A 20,170-nucleotide genomic window follows, 5' to 3' on the forward strand; every position below is an offset into this window, starting at 1 on the left:
ACTAATTTCTTTTAAGGCCTAAGCCAAGTTCCTCCCCCCTCCTCTCTCTGCAATTAAATGTCTAGCTCCCACATTACTATCATTTAACCTAAGATTCAAGCTGCCCTCTTCCTTACTACTACAATCTTCAACTGCATTGTTCTTGGAAACCTCCAAGTATTCTTCTGTTGTAATTTTGGGCTCTTTTGTTCTCTCCTCTCTATCTGAACACCTATTCATACTCTACAGCAGTGTCTCTTCTATTTACACATGGAAAATTTTACCCTAATCACCAGGTGTGAGCTCCTTGATAGTAGGACTGTGTCTTCCCCCTCAGATGTCAGTCCCCTTTCCCCTTCCTGCTGAACAGACTGTGCTGAAGAAGTGTTTGCTGAATATGTGAATGAATCCATTTAGTCTTTGTATTTTTGGTTCAGTTTACTTTAGGTATTTTATTCCCCCCACCCCAGGATAATAGGCATGTTATAGTCCTAGTTTTCCTGAAAAAATTCTTGCTTCTTTTATCTCTGGAAATTTGAACTTTTTCCTGCTGATGCTAAGTTTCCATCCTGGATCATCACAATTTCCTCACTGGCAGGAAATACTGTGTACCACATACTCCATGTGCTAAGATAATCATTCTCATTTTATTTCCCTGAGTTTAATATTATTTCTGTTCTCTTCATTCCAGTTAAAAAAGCATTATTTCTCTGAAATCTAGCAGTAGTAGCCTGGAGGAATAACTCAGCTTAGGGGACCTGCCTTGCAAGCATATGGTCATGAGTCCAAATCCTTAGTGTCCCACATACACTAAACATGATCCTGGCAGCTTTGCTGTCTGTGATTATTGGAGCCACTAGGGATTTCCGGCTTCTCTGCAGCTAAGTATGTGTAAATGCCACATGAAAAAAGGGGTGTGACCTTTAGTGAGCAAAACTTCAACAATGTGTGCACATCACTGCCAAGAAATATGACCATACACAAGCATATGTGTGAACACTCACTGAAGGAGTGCAAACCTCAGGAAGCATCTAAGCTGATTATGCAAGCACAAAAACCCAATGTGTGTGCACCAGAGCCAATATATATGACCCCCATGATCACAACATCAACACATCAACAACAAGGGAAGAGGAGAGGGAGGAAATAAAAAAGATTTACCAGTAGTTTTGAGAAGATTCTTTTTTTTTTCTGTCATACTCTGTGGTATGCAAGGATTATGTTTGGGATGGTGTTAGCATCTGGTGGTCTTGGGGAACCATTTGGTGCTAGGAATTGAATGCAGGTCTCCTGCATGAAAAATGTATACTCCAGTCTTTTGAGCTATCTTCTCATCCCCAAGAAGTTTCTATTTTGCTAACTAATTCCCTTTTGCAGAGAGAGCCATGTTGCACTCTTTACACATGAAATAAAATCTATTCTCTAGACCAGAGAGATCATATACCTGATAAAGTGCTTGCCTTGGGAGGCTGGAGCGATAGTCCAGCATGTAGGGCACTTGCCTTGCATGTGGCAGACCCTGGTTCGATCCTTGGCATTCTGCATGGTCCCCTGAGCACTGTCAAGAGTGATTCCTAAGTGCAAAGCAAAGGGTAACCCCTGAGTGTTGCTGGGTGCAGGTCCAAGAACTAAAAAGCTTAAAAACTTTTGCTTGCTTTAGGCTGACCCAGTTCAATTCCTGGTACTTCGAATGATCCTCTAGTATTGCCAGGAGTAATCCTTGAGCATTGCCAGTTGTGGCCCAACTCCTATTACATCTCTTCCTCCCACCCTCAAAAAAAGAAATTTTAGGAGGCGAGGATGAACTGGAACAAACTCCTAAGATTGTTCTTAATTCATACAAGAGATATAGGAAATCTATAGACATGTATACATATACATGCATATATATACATATATACACATATAGCCTTGTAATATAATAAATTATGGAACCTAAGAAGTAGACCATTTCCCAGTAACTTATACATATTGACCTTTGAACTTCTGAATCTCTTTCTTTTGTGTCTAGGAGTAATCAGTATTCTAATATATTGTGCATAATTCCATGGCTGTTTTCTTTTTGGAAATTCAATTTTGTTGAATGTATGCACACACATATTTGAACTTGTGTTTTTGAGCTTCATAAAAAACTATCATCTACTACAGTTTTCTGTAGTGTGCTCTGTTTTATAAACCTCCCAAGGCATTTTCAGGGGACCCAGGGAGCACTCCTGGTGATAACTGACCCACCAAGCTAAACAGTTTAGAACTAGGGCCTGAGGACATGGAGCTGCTCAGACTCTGTGGTGTCCACACTAGGAGTGCTCTGAGGACAGGTGGGGACAGTGCATGGAAAGCATGGGACCTGACCATTGAACTATTTCCCTGGCCCCTGGAGTTTGTCCTTTTAATTGGAAGCAAAATTTTGCTTCCAAGATTCATTTATGTTGTATTATACAATTTTTCATTTTAATACTACATAACAATTGATTTTATAAATGGTCATAATTTATTCTCCTGTTGATACACAGTTGGGTTGTTTCTAGCCTTTAAAAATTAGGAACTGGAGCTCTAGGTCCAGAAAAGTGGGTAGGGCATTTGCCTTGCACGGGGCCGACCGGGGTCCAATTCCCAGCATCCCATATAGTCCCCTGAGCACAAGGGGTAATTCCTGAGTGCAGAGCCAGGAGTGACTCTGTGCATTACTGGGTGTGATGACGCCCCCCAAAAAATTATGAGTAGGGGGGGCTGGAGCAATAGCACATCGGGTAGGGCGTTTGCCTTGCACATGGCCGACCCGGGTTTGATTCCCAGCATTCCATATGGTCCCCTGAGCACCGCCAGGGGTGATTCCTGAGTACAGAGCCAGGAGTCACCCTGTGCATCACTGGGTGTGACCCAAAAAGCAAATAAATAAATAAATAAATAAAAATTATGAGTAGTGCTGCTATAAGTACTTTTGTACAACTATCCATGTGTGTCTCTTGTCATGTATGCATGTGTTTCTTTGGTTATCGACCTAGGAGTAGGAGTAATGGCTATGGAATACGCAGTATTCAACTTTGTGATATTATGCCAAACAGTTTATAAGAATTCTGCTCAATCTTCAATACTGGGTATTTATAACACTTAATTTGTTAGTCTGGTATGGGTAAAATGGTACACATTATTTTTTTTTTATAGGATGGAAGAAAGGGTCAGCTTTACTTTAGCCTTCTTAAACTTCTTCTTCTTTTTAGTTTCAAGAGCTCACAGCCTCATTTGACATTACTGTGCCTGGGAGTTCTTTGAGAGAAAGCCATTTATTTGTGGTGATGGTTTCTACTAAAGATATAAAAACTGAGTTCGGGTGGAGGCTGCTAACAGTATTGAATGTTGTTTTTAAGTTGATCTTGCATAATCCAAATCAGACACATGCTAACATTTCTTATTAATGCTATACAGAAATGGAAATATGTAAAACTCTATTCTTTACTACAAATCAATCTGGCCTTAAGTTTTACACCTACCTATCTAAAATTATTTTAAATAAAAATCGCCTTTAATTTGTTGATCTGGAATATTTCCACTGAGCCAAGTTTAGTAAAGATATCTTTGTGTCTTTCTCGTATTTTAATTGTACCGAAGAGTCTCTTTCCCCTGACCCTCTATTGACATGGTTACATGATGCAACACAAAATTAATCTCACAAACAAATTTCAAAACTCCAAATGTTCATCTTAGCTACTGTTATCCACTGAATTGACCCCCACACATTAACCAGAAAAATAAGCCTAAACAGATGGTGCTGCTACATTGTGCCCTAAAATGTGTGGTTTTTCTTTTAATTGAAAAAGCCATCTTGTATATAAACAATTTTCATCAATAACTAAAAACACATGAAGATGGAAAAAAGAGAATCCAAGACGAATGTCAATGTATGTATGCTTTAAAGAACAACTTGTATAGCTACTTGTGTTTATTGTCTTTAAAAACAAGTATTTCTAAATTTACAAAATTGCCTCTGAAAGATTTTAGCGGAAAGAGACTTATATTGGTTTTGTGTTTATTATATTGTGAAATAGAGTGTTATATCCCAAAGGGGAACTCAGAGAATATTAATTAAGTACGAAAGCCCCTTCTGCCATTAATATTTGTTGGCTGACAAAATGACTAAGTGAATATTCATGACCAAACCATAAAAAAAAAGCTGTAGTTACTTTCTGCACTGGAGAGAGAGCTCAAAAAGCTAGCGTGTATACTTTTAATGCTGGAGCCCCAAATTTAATCTCTAGGACCATCTGATTCCCTTTGGTCCCCAAATACTGAGCACTTGAGCAGGGAATAGCCCAAGTACCCCTGGGTATAATCCCTCAAACATAAAAACAAACAAAAGAAGAAAGCTGCAGTTACTTTCTTCCCTATGGTTTATTGTTTATTTGTTTGTTTGGGTCGTACCCAGTGGTGCTTAGAGATTACTCCTAGCTCTGTGCTCAGGAATCATTCCTGATAAGGTTTGGGGGACCATATGTGGTGCCAGAATTGAACCTGGATCAATCACATGCAAGGCAAACACCCTACCTACTGTACTATCTCACCAGCCCCATTTTCCTATGGCTCTATGGATATCTTTGGAAACAATTAATCAGGTGGTTATATTTATGGCAGGTGAATGTTTTTGACTTGATTTATACAGCAACATTATGTTTAGTTAACTTGTGACCAGTCATTACTTTCTTTTAATTCTCTTATTTTATTTTGGGGAGACATACCTAGCAGTGCTTGGGGGACCATACAGTGCCAGGATTAACCTGCAAAGCATGCACTCTAGACCTGTGAGTCATCTCCTGCTTCTTCAATGTTCTTTTAAAGCAACATGTTAAGACTTACTTCCTTGGGGTCGGAGTGATAGTACAGTGGGCAGGGCATTTGTCTTGCATGCGGCCAGCCTGGATTCAATCCCCACCATCCCATAGGGGCCCTTGAGCACTGCCAGGAGTTCATTCCTGAGTGCAGACACAGGAGTAAGCCCTGAGCATCACTGGGTGTGACTAACTTTGGTCAAAACTTCTCTAAGTGGGAGCTTTTCCTTTCTAAGGGAGTCTTTTTTTTTATCACTAGAATTACTTTTATTTTTCTTATTAAAATGTTTCCAGAACACCAGTGACAAAAGAGAACATGTATAAAGGATTTAACCTTACATTTTTATTTTTGGCATGTCTTGACCTTGCTTCTTTTTCTTTTTTTTCTTTTTTTAAAATTTTTTTAAAAATTTTTAAATTTTCAATTAGTGAATCACCGTGAGGGTACAATTACAGATTTATACAATTTTGTGCTCATGTTTCCCTCATACAAGGTTCGAGAACCCATCCCTTCACCAGTGCCTATTCTCCACCACCAGTAAACCCATCATCCCTCCCACCCTCCCCAAACCCATCTCTCCCCACCCCACCCTGCCACTGTGGCAGGGCATTTAAGGGAGTCTTTTGTTGTTTGCTTTTGTAGTTGATGGGCTAGAAGTTGGGACAAAACTCGGAATAGAGCTTTTACTTCTAACAAAGAGATTCCTTAGTGTAGTATGTAGTCTCAGAGATGGCCCTTGCTGATTCCTGACTCCTGTGTAGTTCTTCCTCATACTGCACATGGATCCCTTTGTAAGACTAACAGAATATGGTTGACAGAAGCAAGGGGGCCATTTGCAAAATTAGATTATAAAAGACTGCAAGGACCCAGGGGCCACAGGAAAAATTAGAACTTGAGTTATTTCTAGTGCTGGGAAGATGGCTCAAAGGGCTGGAGCGTGAACTTTTCATGTGGGAGCCCTAGATTTGATCCTCCAGCAATTTCTGGTTTCCCAAGCACCACAGGATACTCTCTTCCTCAAAAGAACCTACGTTAGTTTTAAAGGAAACTATTTTTGAGCCTGGGAAGTGCTAACCCAAATCTTGAATCAAGAAGGCCTAGGCTTCCCTTGGACAGAGAAGAGTAAGAGAGAAAAATAAATGGGAATTCCACTAAAAGGCAGTGAAAAAAACGTTTATAGGTCAAAGAGATGGCTCAAAAAGAGAGCTTTGCATGATAGAGGCCTGGATTGGATCCCTGGCATCACATGGTACCTTGACTGTTGCTAGGAGTGACCCCCAAGCACAAGCTGGGAGTAGCTTTAGAGCACTGCCAAGTATGGTCCAAATATCCCCATCCCAAAATAAAAAGAAAAGCACCTAATAAGAAGAAATTACTGAAGCATGCTATATGGTTGAATATTTAAAAACAAGCTAAGTGAAAGAAGCCTTTGATAAAAGGCTAAAAAATGCATTGACTCCTTTTATATCCAGAACAGGCACATCTATAGAAATAAAGAGTAGATGGATGGGGCTGGAGTGATAGCACAGCGGGTAGGGCGTTTGCCTTGCACGCGGCTGACCCGGGTTCGAATCCCAACATCCCATATGGTCCCCTGAGCACTGCCAGGGGTGATTCCTGAGTGCATGAGCCAGGAGTGACCCCTGTGCATCGCCGGGTGTGACCCCCCAAAAAAAAAAGCAAAAAAAAAAAAAGAGTAGATGGATAACGTCACAAGACTGTCACAGTGTTATCTCATTGGATCTTGAAGCAGTGTGTGTGCGTGTGTGTGTGTGTGAGTGTGTGTATGTGTGTGTGTTGTGTGTGTTTGTCATTACCTTAAACAGACACAGGCTTGTGCATTTTGTTACTTTGTCGGCATGATTATTTTTCCATCTTTCCCTTCTTAACATTTCTCTTAGTAAAAAGCCTTTTAATTTGAAAAATATGAAGACATCAATTGTATCTAAGATTCAAGTGAATAAGTCTCGAGTCTGATGAGATCCCTATGGCAAAATGGAAAACATTTCACTAGCTGAGGATGTGGTTCAGTGTTAGAGCATATGCCTGTGTGTGTAAGGCCCTGGGCTCCATCACTGGCACAGGTGTCGGAGGGGAGACTTTGGCCATCCTTTTCTACTCCAGATTATCAACTATAGTATTAGATAAATAGTATCTAATATCTGAGTTCAAATCATGGCTCTCAGTTTTGGGGTAATATTTATAACTTTTTTAAGCTTCAGCAAAATGAGGATAATATTTCTATAAGGCTGTTGTAAGGCACAAATGATTTGATACACAAAAAACATTTAGAATGGTGCCTAAAACATAGTAAGTACTTAAAATATCCAATTGGACTGATTCACTATCGGTTTATGATACTTTAAGAGATCAAGAGTACAGCTTCACATCTCTGTGTAAGAGTCTCTGTTACAACTGCCAAAGTCCAGTACCATCACACTATCCTATGCTCATTCCCTCCACCTCATTTCCTCTTTCCCTTTGGCAACCGCCATGTTTTTTCACAAAATTTAAGAACGTTTTTCTTTTTCTTTTTTTTTTTGCTTTTTGGGTCACACCCGGCGATGCACAGGGGTTACTCCTGGCTCTGCACTCAGAAATCACCCCTGGCGGTGCTCAGGGGACCATATGGGATGCTGGGATTTGAACCTGGGTCGGACGCGTGCAAGGCAAATGCCCTACCCGCTGTGCTATTGCTCCAGCCCCAAGAACGTTTTTCTTAGGAGGCTGCCACCAGTGGTATTCAGGGGTTACATACAGCTCAGTGGTTTGAAGCCATTTCCTGTGGTTCTCAGGGAACAATGTTATGTCAGGCATCAAATCTGGGGCTATATGCAAAGTGTGTACTCCATCTCTCTGAGGCATCTCCCTGGCCCTAAGAGTTATTTGATTTGTACTTTGCTTGTTTGTTTGCTTTGGTTATTTATATACTACATTTGAGTAAAATAACCTGATAATAGTTTTTACTTCTGACTAATTGTTCTTAACAATCACCTCAAGTTTCATCTATATTGGCTTGAAAGGCACAACTTTACCTTTCTAATAGCTGAATAGTATTCCATTGAGTATATCCTATAATTTCTTTATCCAGAATAGAAATTCCTGGGTTTTTTTTTTACTGTTATTAGCTTTAAATATCTCTCTTCAATCTTCCCTCATGAATGTTTGTCTTAATATTTGATACGTTTCTGTGGCTAGATGGATCTTGCTTTATTATCCATATACCCACTGTGTTTTTTGGTTGGTAAGTTCAGACCACTCATATTTGATTGTTTTGGTGGGGAGATGGGTTGGATCACACCCAACAGTGCTCAGGGATTACATGTTGCTTATTATCACTTGATCAATGCTTACTTATTGCTTGATCTATGCTCAGGGATCACTTTTTGCAGTGCTCAGGGGCCCATACATGGTGCCAAGAATCAAAATGGGCCATGTGCAAGGCAAATATCTTGGCCTCTGTAATTTCTTTCTCATCCTATTCACATTTGTTTAAAATGGAATAGCAGGTAAGGTCTTGCAAAACTGACCCAGGTTTGAGCCCTGCTATCCCACATGTTCTCCTGAGCCCTGACAGAAGTGATCCTCACTGAGAACAGAGCCTGATATAAACTTTGAGTGCCACTTGGTGAGATCCACAAACAAAAACAAAATCAAATTGTTACTGACATAAGCAGTTTAATTATTGCCATTCTAGCTTGAAATTTTCTTTCTTTTAAAAAATGCTGTTTTGGGGCTGGAGTGATAGCACAGAGGGTAGGGCGTTTGCCTTGCATGCGGCTGACCCGGGTTCGAATCCCAGCATCCCATATGCTCAGGGATATCTCATATCCCTGAGCACCGTCAGGAGTAATTCCAGAGTGCAGAGCCAGGAATAACCCCTGTGCATCACCAGGTGTGACCCAAAAAGCAAAAAAAGAAAAAAAAAGCTGTTTTTCTTTCTTTGCTATAAGTTTCTTTTTGTCTCTTCATTTATATGGTTTCCCCTGGAAATCCTTTAAATTTCTTCAAATATTTTTCTAAGGTTTTCTACTTTGGATTTGGGGGGTTGGATGGCGAGGGGCTTAGGGATCAAGCTTAAGGTTTTATATAAGGAAAACATTTGCTCTACCATTGGGTCATATTTTTTGTCCCTTCCAGATTATTCTTAGTGGCTACCATGAGGTTTATATCACTCGTTCTGTATAGAAAATAATTGGGGAGAGGACTTGGGGCCACACCCTGCAGTGCTCAGGGGCCATTCCTGGTCTGTCCTCAGGAGTGATCCCTGATAGTGCTCAGGGGACCATACACAGTGCCAGATTTCAAACTGATATTGACCACATGTAAGTCAAGTGCCTTAACCCCTGAACTATCTGTCAGGTCCCTAAAAATTATTATTTTTGAGCTGATATTGACAACTCATTTTTATTGTATTTATTTATTTACTTATTTTCCTGAGGACATATTCCACATTTTATTTACATTTTAAGACTAACTTTAATCTCAAAATCACATAGCCATACACCTATTTCCTTTTTGTTGATTTCACTTAAACTTATAGCATGGTTTGTCAAAGACTGTAAACAAATATTTACCATGTCTGTTACATGTAACACACAATAATGGCTTTTAACAGAAATTCATTGACCTCCCCATGACATTTTTTTCTTAAATTATAAATACAGGTATCAAAACAATCCTGAACTTACTTTTGATACTACTACTAATCAGCACCGACAATGCTTTAAAACAACACAATTTGTGACAATATTAATTTTACCTGCTACTTTAGACAATTGGAATGGTAGCCTTCACTAGGATGGATAAAGCATGCCATTTCTGGTTTTCCTTCTGGCGAGACCAGCGTTTCAGAAATATACATGCCACCACAGCCACCTGACCCTTCTCACCGTGCTTTCACCTTGCAAACCTGGATTCTATTTTGAGTACTCCAGGCTTATGCCTAAATGACAGTGCCTTAACAAGAAAAAAAAATTGTGCTACATCTTTCCTCCTGTTACCTGAAAACATAATGGGTGTACATACATTCTTATAAATGTCCAGGTCATGTCTTGCCAGCTGGAATTCTTTTACTTAATGTGTGGGTATTTTGCATTGTGATATTTAATCAAGACATTAACATGAGTAGAAGGGTTGATTTAAGACGTTTGAGATCCATTAAAATTAATTGTTGTATGTTTGTCCTTCTGGTGGCTGTGGACGCTTCATATTTTCTTTGAACATCATTAGACATCTTAGCTCTTGAAGTACAACGTTAATGCTATATGAATTTTGCCATTTCACTAACACTGGTATGCTCCATGCATTCACCATTCCACTGGAATGATTTATTCCATTCATATTAATTTTGGCTACAAATCTAACTTATGGAGGAGCTTCTGGGTATTTAGGTCCACATTCTACTTTCAGGCTATATATTCTGTTTTCATAATTCGTCCTTGGTGGCCCAATAATCATGCCTGTCACCTTGCAAGTGTCATATCTTCATAGTCTTCAAGTCCCCAGCTAACCGTACCATTGCCTACTCCTTTTTGTCCTTCTTCAAGTTCTTCCAACAAGCAAAAATTACAAGGAAACTTAACTCCTGTGGAGACCACCATCTTCTCCTGCAGCCGACAACTCATTTTTAGATAACACAAATTGTGTCTTGTTCTTCCTTTCTGATGTTTGGTTATTGACTCAATTTATTATTTTTGTTATTTTGATTATATACTATTAATTATCACCATACTCAAGGCTTTGTGTTCTTATGTTTCTTTTTTTTTCCTGTGAAAGAATTCCCATCACGACTTTTGGCAGTACAGGTCTGGTGATGGTAAATTTCATATGATTTTGAAAAAAATATGGTGAACTCTTTTTAAATTTATCATCTTTTTTTTGGTGGGTGGAAGGGGCAGGACATTTCCCAAGTTGTGCTCAAGAGGCCCCAGGGCACCTTCTATTGCCAATGGGGCTGGATATTCAATTTGAGAGCCCAAGGATGTGGTGCTGCTTGAGCCCTCTCATGCTGGGGATTACCCTGGCCACTCTGGTGGTTCTCAGGGGTCTCCAGGGCTGCATTTTGTGATGCTCAAGGGACCACAAGGTGATGAGGCTCCAATTATCTTTGAATGATAATTTTATCAGGTAGAATATTCTTGGACGAAAGGGGTTTTTTGTTTTGTTTTGTGCCATACCAGCTGTGTTCAGAGCTTATTCCTAGATCTATGCTCAGGGATCACTCCTGGTCGGCTTGGGGTACCATATGGTATACCAGGAATCGAACCCAGGTTGGCCGCCTATAAGGCAAGTCTCTTTGGCCCCTCATGGCTGGAAGCTTTTATCTCTTGAATTGTAAATATGTTATTCCACTCTTCCATATTCTGCAGAGTGTGTGCTGTTAAACTCTGATAATCTTGTATTTTACAAATTTTCCAAGTAGCCTTTAGTATTTTTATCTTTCATTCACTTTCAATAAATTCACAACGATGTCCCAGTGTTTTGTTTTTGCATTAAAAATTTGGTATACTGTCTGCATTCTGGGTTTTTATGGGTAGTTCTTACCCTGAGTTTTGGAAGTTCTCAGTGTTTATTTCTTTGAATAGGCATTTTGTTCCCTTCACTTTTCACATTCTTGTATTCCCATTATCCTAGTGTTTCCTCTTCCAATGACCTAATTCTTAATTGGGTTTCTTTGTTTTTTCCTAAATCTCTTTCATTTGAGTAATTACTAAAATTTTATCTAAAATTTCACTTATTCTAAAATTTCACAGACCATATCTAAAATTATATCGAAAATATCAGATTCAGAGAGTGAATCTATTTTAATGGGCCCAAGAGATAGTGAAGTGGATAAGGCATTTGCCTTGAACATGGCCAACCTGGGTTTGATTCTCTGCACTGTCTATGGTCCCTTGAACCTGTCAAGATCAAGAGTGATCCCTAAAAAAAAAAAAAAAAGAGTGATCCTGAGAATAGTAAGCCCTGAGCACTGACAGGTATGGATCCCAAACAAAGCAAACAAAAAGGAGAATTAATATGTTTCATGAAATCTATCTATGTTCCTTCTCTGCTTAGACCCCTTCTCTGTCTGAGCTCAGATTGTGGTCCCAGGTCCTTCCTCTAGGCCTACCTGCAGGTGTCTGTTGCCACTGGTGGTTTACTTGGAGATTGTTTTATTTTTCTTTTTTGGGTCACACTCAAAAATGCTTAAGCGTTCCTCCTGGCTCTGCACTCAGGAATTACTCCTGGCAGTGCTGGGGGACCATATGGGATGCTGGGAATCGAACCCGGGTTGGCCATGTGCAAGGCAAACACCCTACCTGCTGTGCTATCACTCCAGCCCCTACTGTGGAGATTCTTGCCTGAATTTTCAGTGATGGTATTAGGGACCTTGGATTTCCTCATGGTACCACTTTTTCTCTTTGTAAGGAGAGCTACAGGGTAGGCTTTTACTCCTGCAATTGCAGAAGTTTAACTCAGGTAGGAGATTGCTTTGCTAGGCTGCTAAAATCGCTTGGATTTTCATCTAGTCCCAGATGCCCAAGTTGGACAGAAACATGCATCTTCTCTTCTCTGTGAATCTGGTGCCCCAAAGACTTGCATGGTCTTAAAGTCCAAAGGCACTTTCCCTACCTGGATTGCAGCAGTTCCCTTCTGCTTGGTCTGTAATATGTGCTATAGCTGCCTACAAAGTAGCTGAAGCTCTTCCCATTAGGTCAACACCATGGGCCTTAAGGTACCTACCTTAAAAATGCTGAATTTATCACCTGCTTTCAGATAATAAACTGATGAAAACTGAATGAGATGCATAGTTTCTGGTTTTAGGGTAACCTTTTCCTGATATATTTATTATGCCATGTTTTATGGTTATATCCATATTAAATTAAGTACTCAATTTTTACTTACTAACTTTTGTTTGGGGTCCACACCTTGTAGTACTCAGATGCTATTCTCATCTCCATACTTGGGGATCACTTCCTACTGTGGTTCCAAGACCCAAACCTGGGATCTTGCATGCGAAGCATGAGCTGAGCCCATTAGGCCACCTCTTTGGCTTGTAATTACTTAATTTTAACTTTCATCACGATTACTCTTTCTCGAGTAACTTTCCAGTTGTTCTTTAAGCACCTTATATTCATAGATGAAAATGGTCAAGGTTATATTTAAATTACCTTTTATCATTTTCCTTTTAAAAATAGAATTTCCCCTTTCCTTTTTGTTTTTGTGGTTGCAGTGACTGTGGTCACTCATTTCAGGACACTCACACATTCAGTTGCAGTGCTCACACACTCACTTGACCACATTGTTCCAAAGGTTGCATACTCTGGTGGAACACAAGGAATCACACAATGGCACTAATGCAGTTGGCCTGTGGGACAATCCCAGATATTGTACTAGTGGTCTCATGCATACAGGGCAGGTGCTTTGCCACTGAACTACAACTCAGCTTCATTTTTCCATTTTTTAAAAAATATTTATTTTAATTTTTGAGGGTTTTTTTGGGGGGCAGCACATCTGGTGATGCTCAGGTCTTTTTTTTTTTTTTTTTTTTTTTTTTTTTTTTTTTTTTTTTGCTTTTTGGGTCATACCCGGCAATGCACAGGGGTTACTCCTGGCTTTGCACTCAGGAATTACTCCTGGCGGTGCTCAGGGGACCATATGGGATGCTGGGATTCGAACCCTGGTCGGCTGCATGCAAGACAAACGCCCTACCCGCTATGCTATCGCTCCAGCCCCTCATTTTTCCATTTTTAAAGTAAAAACATTGAATCATAGATCAGGAAAGTGATGTAGTCAGTCATACCAAATATGTTAAGGAGCTATGAGCAAGACTCAACTCTCCCAGTTTTCCCTTTTGAACTTTCCCCACAAAACACCTATTGATACATTATGATTGTTAATATACGTTGAAAACATGAACTGTATATTCAGTGATTTCAGGTGGGCAACTCATATGGCACTATATTTCCTTGAATGTTAAGATAGACAACATTATCACAATCATATTCATTAAAAACTCTTAAGAAATTCACTTGCTCAGAGTCTAAGAATTTTTTTGTCAAAGTTGGAATAAGAAGGAATTGGGGATATGGCTTAGTGGTAAAGCACATGTCTTGCATGTTTGATGCCCTGAATTCAATCCCTGGCACTGAGCGGGGGAAAAAAACCTTGGATGAAGTAAAAGATATGGTTACACATTTGAGAAGTACTAACTTACTAGCTGCAAGGGAATGATATGAGGGCCAGCAGTCTAGTCTGGAGCCTACAAAGTCTGAGGCATAATCTTATTTCTACTCTTCTATGCTATCCAGTCAAAACAAATTACTCTTGGTAATTTACCCCTTGACAATGAAAAGTTATATCCCCCAAATAACTTTTATATGTTCCACATCTGCTTTAAAAATTAATTTAAAATGGCTCCTAGAGGGTAAATTCTCATTTCTAAACATATCGCCTAGGATCTTTAATAAGTGCCCCCAATACATACAAATAATTTAGGGTTCTTTTGGTGCACGTGATGGACTGGAGCAATAGTATAGCGGGTAGGACATTTTCCTTGCACGTGGCCGACCTGGGTTAGATTCCTCAGTCCCTCTCGGAGAGTGCCACAAGCTACCGAGAGTATCCTGTCCACACGGCAGAGCCTGGCAAGCTACCCGTGGCGTATTCAATATACCAAAAACAGTAACAAGTCTCACAATGGAGACATGACTGGTACCTGCTCGAGCAAATCGATGAGCAATGGGATGACGGTTCTACCGTACTACCATCCAAATATCTTCTGGAAATATCTTCACAGCACCACCCCAGAAATTGGTGCATGTGACAGAAAACTCTAACTTAAATGGCTTACATAAATATTTAAATGTATTGACTAATGAAACCAAAAAGTCAGGAAGTCATTAGTTTCAGTCATACTTTGACCCAGAGACTAGATCGTGTCAGGACTTACTCTCTTATACTCTACACTTCTCTGTCTTCTGTATTAGATCATTTTTTGGTACAAAGTGCTGACTTAGCAACTCAGAGCCTATAGCATTTTTACTTTTTGAAGTTTCAGAAGAAAAGACTATGTAGCTCTCTTAGTAAATGTTTCATCCTATCTTATCAGTCATTCCTGGGCTATTGCTGCAACTTATAAAATGTGCTTCATATTCACCATGTCTGTTTCACATATTCACTTCAGGACTGTGTTTAGAGTCAACCTCCCCAAATTAATCTGTATTACTGTATCACTGTCATTTCATTGCTCATTAATTTGCTGGAGTGGGCACCAGTAAAGTTTCCATTGTGAGACTTGTTGTTACTGTTTTTGGCATATCAGATGCGCCACGGATAGCTTGCCAGGCTCTGCCACGCAGGCAAGCTACTCTCAGTAGCTTGCCGGGCTCTCCGAGAGGGGTGGAGGAATCGAACCCGGGTCGGCCGTGTGCAAGGCAAATGCCCTACCCACTGTGCTATCGCTCCAGTCCGATTCATCTAGTTAGAGAAAAATGAAAGGTGGTTTGCAAGAGGAAATTAGCATCTTATTACCTGAAAAAGGGTAAAAGGATCAAAGTAGCAGAAAATCTGTCCACTATAAGACTTCCTAACTCATTTGTTGCTGTACTCTTTTCTGTAAATCATGACTAGACAATATAGTCTATTTCTCGTAATGCATCATGCACATTCTCATCTTCCCACATAAGGGTATGTATTCTTACCCGGTTTACCTTTAAATTCCACCCATTCTTTAAATTCTTCATGGAGTTTCCTGGACATGTTTACCTTTCCCTCTTGAGAATTCATTGGCTAAACAACTAAAGCAAGCATTTTAGGATGCAAATAGATGAAAATGATGTTATCATAAGAATGATCATTAAGGACTGAGGGAATAGTGCAAAGGTCTGGAGCATATGCTTTGCATGCAGGAGCCCTAGATTTGATCCAGGCACTGCACGATTCCCTGAGCACCACCAGAAATACCCAAAATACCCAAGCAATGCTGAGTCTAGCGAAAATCAATCAATCAATCAATAAATGTGTATCCTTTCTCTCTCTTCTCTCTTTTCCTCCCTCCCTCTTTCCCTCCCTTCTTCCCTCCCTCCCTCCCTCTCTCTCATCTGTGCCACGGTGTGAAATAATATATAAACTCTAATACCTTCTTTGTATTTTTGTTTTGTTTTTTAAATAGATTTTTTTGGAGGCCATACCTGGAAATTCACAGAGAATACTCATGATTTCCTGGTTGGGGTCAGTCCTGATGGTGCTTGGGAGACCATGTAGCACTAAGAATATAATCTGTGCATTTTGCATGAAAAACTTGGGTTCTAGCCCATTGGACCATGTACCCATTCACTCCACTTCCACAGAAGAAACTACTAGCTTGACCTCTTACTCCATAAACTACTATATTCTTAGTTTTTATTTATACAAGTGAAAAGCAAGTCATTTTTTCAAAATTAATAAAAATGATAATCTCTAGGAGGATATGTAACAAATTCAAAAAGTTTACAAGTAACCAATGTCATTATGACAAAAGCAACATTTACTTTAGATCCTACTAAATAAAGGTAATAAAAACAAATTATTAAAATCATAAATGTAATAGTATGGCAAATAAAAGACAGGTGGGGATAAATTAAAGACTGAAAGAATGATTAGGAGATTGTTTTACATGTGAAGGAAATTTGAGTGCAGTTTGTCAAAATAGAGATGGCACATACTCATATCTGAGCTCTATTTTCACTTGTGTTTAACATAGACACACAGAAACTATACAATTAAATTTGTCCTGGGAAAAGTGTTTGACAAGACAGTGCTTAGGGGGATAAAAAAGACAAAAATACCAATTTCACTTTTTCTTACATATAGGTAGTGTTAGGCAAAATAAAAATATGTAAAGCAAATATTTCCCATGGTGTGCATCCTTATTTGTTATCTTTTCAGGATAGCTGTACTATCTCTCTAGATCCCTTGAATCAGTCCCCCAGGCATATAGTGTTCTCCTGCTATCCTATTTGTTTCATCAAAAAAGTAAATGGAAATAAAATCTCCCAATAAAGATAGTCCTAAATAATAATAAAAATATAATTTTGAAGAGATATTCTGAATTATCACCACTGAGAAAAATCACCAATTGTCTAATTACCTACTCTTCCCCCACTTCCAAAAGAATAAGATAAAATCAGATATTTACCATAGAATATATAAAATATATTGGATATACTCCAAAATTATTCAACAAAACAATAGAACAACATGATCCATTTTCAAAAGAAAAGAAAATCAATATAGACCAATCCTGATTTAAACCAAATGTTGAATTAAGGGGAAAAAACACATCTATTATAGCTACATTTGACGATGGAATGGAAAATATGTTAATAAAATGAATATATAAAAAACTCAACAGGGTAATAAGATCTATTTAAAGAGAACCAGATGTAAATTTTAGAAGTGAAGAATATCTGAAATTTAAAATTCTCAGAACTTAGCAGAACAGAGACAGAGGAAAGGATCAGTACATTTGAAAATAAAGAGTCCCCAATATAATTACCCTTCTCTCCCACATCAAATGGGTTTTAAGTATCTGACTGCTTCCAAGTGATGTTTCTTTTCCTAGCACAGAAGTACCTTAAGTATTTATTGTTGGGTGAGCTTTTTGGTTTGGTTTGGTGGTGGGGCACACTCTGCTGTGCTCAGGCAGGACTTATTAGTGGCTTTGTGCTCAGGGATCACTTCTGGGAGCCATTAGGGGACCATATGGGTATAGGGGATCAAATCCTACCCACTGTACTATCTCTCCAATGCTCTTGAGTGGTCAGTTTTGTAGTAATGAATTCCTTTAAGGTTGTCTTAAAAAGTCTTTATTCTTCCAGAAAATGGAAGTGATAATCGAGCTAAGTAGAGTACTCTTGGTTGGAGGTCTTTTCCAATCAGCACTTTGTATTCATTATGGTGCTCCCTCTGACTTGTGGTTTCAGTTGAGAAATATGCAGATAGATTTATAGGAATTTCTTGTATGTAATCACCTTTCTTCTGCTGCTTTCTCTCCTTATCCTTGATCCCACCCCCATTTTAATTATAATGTATCCTGATGTATGTCTGTTTTGGTTCATTTTGTGTGGGACTATGAGTTTCCTGGATCTGGTGTCTAATTTTTTTCAGTCTGGGAAAGTTCTTGGTTATTTTTTTCTTCAAGTGTTCTGCTACTTTTTTTCTTCTGGAACACTATGATTCAAATGTTGACTTTGTTCAATGAAAAGTTGCTTGTTGTTTTTAATTATTTTTGCCATCTCTCCTGCCTCACTGTTAAACTGAACTGACTTGAGTTTCAGTTTCTTCCATTCTGGTATTGTATTCTTTTCTTTTCTTTCCTTCTCTTTCTTTACTTTCCCTTCCTTCCTCCCCTCCCTCTTACTCTCCCTCCCTCCCTCCCTCCCTCCCTCCTTCCTTCCTTCCTTCCTTGCTCTCTTTTTTTGTTCTTTCTCTTGTCCCCTCCCTCCCCCAGTCCTTCCTTCCTCCCTCCCTCCCTCCCTCCGTCCCTCCCTTCCTTCCTTCCTCCCTCCCTCCCTCCCTCCCTCCCTCCCTCCCTCCCTCCCTTCCTTCCTTCCTTCCTTCCTTCCTTCCTTCCTTCCTTCCTTCCTTCCTTCCTTCCTTCCTTCCTTCTTTTTCTTTCTTCTTTCTCTCTTTCTTTTGACTTTGAGCCACACACTATGATGCCAGGGCTTACTCCTGGTTCTTCACTCAGGAATTACTTCTGGTGGTTCTAGGGGGACCACACAGGATGCTAGGGGTAGAACCTGTGTTGACCATGTGCAAGGCCAATGCCCTAGCCACTGTGCTATCGTGTTGACCCTCTTTTTTCCTTCTTTTGGGTTTTAGTTATCTGACTACTTCCAAGTGAGGTTTATTTCTTTCTTGGGCCAGTGGTGCTCAGGCATTACTCTCAGATCTGTGCTTGGGAGTTACTGCAGCTGTTCTTGGGGACCATGTAGAGTGAACAATCCAACCCAGGGATCTTCATGCAAAGCATTCACTCCAGCTCTTTGAACTGTATCCTTTGTCCCAGTTACTGTTTCGACTTTTCTCAGACTTTATCTTCTCTTTTGTTGTTGCAGTTCTCTGTGATACCTTCATTTCAGTGAGCTTCATTATAACTGAAGTGATGACTTGATAGCTCTATTACAGTAGCAGATCTTAGGTAACTTGATAGCTCTATTTCAGTAGCAGGTCTTTCCATGTGGTTATCTTGATGTATCAATGTGAGTTCTTCTGTCTTCCCCATTATGTCTGGTGCTCTATAAGGGAATGGGTGGAGGTAGGGACTGGGGATCTGTGTGGTCTGGGTGGTGACCAGGGACACGGATCATAAATGCTCAAGTTGAGAGAATCTGAGCAGTGCCCAGCAGCCATCAGGATGCCTGGGTGTTCATGCTGGGGTGGGAGTAAAAGGAGGCTATAGAGATTAAGGAACAGAGGCAAGGTTGGAGGAGAGATACAGTGTCAAGGCACCAGTCTTTCAAAGCATGAGGTTGTTAGTTTAATCCCTGAAACTATCCCATCCCACATGTACCCAGAGTTATCCCAAAAGTTTTGCCACTTATGATCTCTAGCACTGAAACAAAATGTGTGAGCACTTCAATGAAAACGTGTGACTTCAATGGAATATTATGCAGCTGTTAGAAAGAATGAAGTCATGAAATTTGCTTATAAATGAATTGACATGGAGAGTATCATGTTGAATGAAGTGAGTCAGAAGGAGAGGGACAGGCATAGAATAACTGCATTCATTTTTGGGACATATACACGAGACTAATATCCAAGGCAAGGACAATCAGAGGCCAGAAGAATAGGTCAATGGTTGGAAGCTTGCCATAAGAGTGTGTGGGGGGTGAAGGGCACAGGTAAGGGGATATACCTGATAACATTTCATTATCTGTATTGCAACCATAAGGCCCAAAAGGGGAGAGAGAAATAGAGAGAGACAGAGAGAGACAGAGAGAGAGAGAGAGAGAGAGAGAGAGAGAGGAAGAAGAAAAGTGCCTGCCACAGTGGAAGATGGTGGGAAAGGGTTGGGGAATGGAAGGGAAACTGGGACCATTGGTGGTAGAAAAAGTACACTGGTGAAGGGATGGGTGTTGGGACATCATATCACTAAAATCCAATCATGAACAACTTTGTAAATGTGTATATCGCTGTGATTCAATTTGAAAAATTAATAATGCTCCACAGCTTGGAAACTGGCCTCACATGCTGGGGGAAAAGGCAGCTGAGTTAGAGAAGGGAACACCAAGTAGAGGATGTTGGGAGGGCCCATTCGGGTTGAAAGATGCATGCTGAAAGTAGACCATAGACCGAACATGAATCCCACACAATACTTCTATTGCAAACTACAACA

General features: G+C 39.8%; 1 protein-coding gene and 1 pseudogene across 3 annotated transcripts in view; both read right to left on the bottom strand.

Moving 5' to 3' along the window:
* The window catches only part of PURA (purine rich element binding protein A), a 94,352-nt gene that overhangs the window by 20,408 nt on the left and 53,774 nt on the right, over window positions 1–20,170 (bottom strand). The window lies entirely within an intron of this gene.
* LOC129405662 (ubiquitin-conjugating enzyme E2 variant 2-like) lies at window positions 9,004–15,814 on the bottom strand (annotated as a pseudogene).

Source organism: Sorex araneus, chromosome 6 (assembly GCF_027595985.1).
Source record: "Sorex araneus isolate mSorAra2 chromosome 6, mSorAra2.pri, whole genome shotgun sequence".
NCBI classification, from domain to species: Eukaryota; Metazoa; Chordata; class Mammalia; order Eulipotyphla; family Soricidae; genus Sorex; species Sorex araneus.